Source organism: Petromyzon marinus, unplaced genomic scaffold, assembly GCF_048934315.1.
Source record: "Petromyzon marinus isolate PM22_M1 ecotype Great Lakes invasive population unplaced genomic scaffold, UKy_Petmar_22M1.pri1.0 PM_G_Scaffold_38, whole genome shotgun sequence".
In the NCBI taxonomy this organism is placed as follows: domain Eukaryota; kingdom Metazoa; phylum Chordata; class Hyperoartia; order Petromyzontiformes; family Petromyzontidae; genus Petromyzon; species Petromyzon marinus.
The window spans coordinates 650,001-652,500 of record NW_027422961.1 but is presented as its reverse complement, the minus strand read 5'-3'; the positions used below and the strand labels follow the sequence as shown (position 1 = coordinate 652,500).

General features: G+C 41.2%; 1 pseudogene; it reads left to right on the top strand.

Moving 5' to 3' along the window:
- LOC142916168 (28S ribosomal RNA) overlaps nt 1–2,500 on the top strand; it is a 10,899-nt pseudogene that overhangs the window by 5,063 nt on the left and 3,336 nt on the right.

Genomic DNA, 2,500 nt, shown 5'->3' with positions numbered 1-2,500 from the left:
TCGTTCAAAAGCAATGGCGAGTCGACTCGAGAAATTAGCATACGTGTTGGTGTCAAACAGGGTGACCCCATGTCACCCCTGCTCTTCAATCTTGCCATGGACCCTTTGATATGCACCCTAGAGTCACACGGAGTTGGGTACTCCATTGATACCGACCACGTGACAGCTCTTGCGTTTGCTGATGATTTGGTGTTGGTGAGCGAATCTTGGGTTGGTATGGCCGCCAATCTAGCGATCTTGGAATCATTTTGTGGGCTATCGGGATTGGAGGTTCAGGCCAGAAAGTGCCAGGGCTTCATGATAAGCCCAACCAAAGATTCATATACGGTGAACAACTGCGACCCATGGACTATCAAAAATAAAGATGTCCATATGATCCAACCTGATGAATCAACGAAATACCTTGGTCTGAAAATTGGCCCTTGGACTGGCACTATACAGCCTGATCTACATTGTCAGCTAAAGACATGGATCTCGAAAATCGATGAGGCGCCTCTGAAGCCAACTCAGAAGGTTGAACTACTCAATGCCTATGCCCTACCCAGATTGTTATATCCTGCAGACCACTCGGACTGCAAGCAATCAACTCTCCGTGGGTTGGACCAAGAGATTAGAAAGGCGGTAAAAGGATGGCTCCACCTTCCCGCTTCAACTTGTGATGGACTGTTATATGCCAGAGCCCGAGACGGAGGCCTTGCCATCTTGAAACTGGAAAAAACAATCCCTTCGGTTCAAGTTAGAAGGCTGCAACGTATAGCAAACTCGTCCGATGCTATCACCCGTAATATTGTGTCCTCGCAGGGTATGGAGGAAGAATACCGTAATTTGTGGGTACGAGCAGGGGGTGACAGTGATGCAATCCCAACATTCGTTCTCAGGGACTCGGTGTCAAAAGAACCTGTATATCCGAGACCCTGCGATTGGAGGGAGCATGAATTTCAGAGATGGTGCGAAAAGCCGGTTCAAGGAAGGGGCATTGTAAACTTTGCGCATGATAGAATCAGTAATGCTTGGTTGAGGCCATGGTGCGGCTTTAAACAATGCTTCTTTATCGCAGCACTACAACTAAGGGCAAATATTTACCCAACAAGAGAAAGCTTGAACAGAGGCAGAGATGGGGCCTTACGTTCCTGCAGGAAATGCTCTGCCAGACTCGAGTCCCTTTCGCACATTCTCGGTCAATGTCCTGCAGTACAGAAAGCAAGAATTGCGCGACATAACAAGATCAGTAACATTCTGGCAGACGAAGCGGCTAGATTGGGCTGGTCTGTATACAAAGAGCCACGGTTCATATCCGAGACGGGAGAGATGAGAAAGCCTGACCTCGTGTTTGCAAAAGATGAGGAGGCGGTTGTGATCGATGTCACCGTCCGTTTTGAGCTTTCAAAGAATACCTTGTCAGATGCTGCCTCGCACAAAGTTTCGTACTATACCCCTCTTGGTGATCAAGTCAAAGTGCTGACGAAGGCTAGCAAGGTCACATTCTTTGGATTCCCGGTTGGGGCAAGAGGAAAGTGGCCCCTTGAGAATAACGAGGTACTTACCTCCCTGGGCCTGACCAAACCCAGAACGACATCACTGGCCAAGATGATTTCCCGCAGAACGCTGCTTTTCTCTCTTGATATTCTGAGAATGTTCTGTGGAAATTATGCGGTCTATGAACAGTCATAGACAACCTCCGAAACAAATAATAGTTTTGTTTTAAGATGTCATTTGTTTTAGATTGATTTTGTTATTTTCGAAGGTGAAGTCGGTTTTTATTTCATTTTACTATTTTCCACAATTTAGATTGTTATTTTCCAAGACGGAGTCTTGGTTCTTTTTTTTATTGTTAGTTTTTTTGTTTTTTTTTTAACACGTCGTATTTGTTACTTTAGAGCTTAGAGGGGACTTTATTTTCGCCTTACTATTTTCTGCCTACAAAGAAGATTAAAAATAAGCTTTTTTCAAGATGGTTTAGTTATTTTCCAAGGTGAAGTCTTGGTATTCTTATTTTACTATTTTCCATAAAGAAGACCATTCTTTTAGATTTTGTTATTTTCCAAGACGAAGACTTGGTATTTTTATTATATTGCTATTTTTTACACGAAGCTTATTCAAGAGCACTTATATAGATTAGACTTTGTTATTTTAATTCTTTATTTTTGGACTACATCAGTTCGAGAGTCCTGTAACTTACTATTTTCTGCCTACAAAGAAGATTAGAAATAAGCTTTATTTAAGATGTTTTAGATTAGATTTTGTTATTTTCCAAGGTGAAGTCTTGGTTTTTTATTTTACTATTTTCCACAAAGAAGACTTTTCTTTTCTTTTAGACTTTGTTATTTTCCAAGACGAAGACTTGGTATTTTTTTGCTATTTTTTACAGGAAGCTTTATTCAAGAGCACTTATATAGATTAGACTTTGTTATTTTAATTCTTTATTTTTGCACTACATCAGTTCGAGAGAAGACTACAAACCAGCTTTATTTAAGATGTTTTAGATTAGATTTTGTTATTT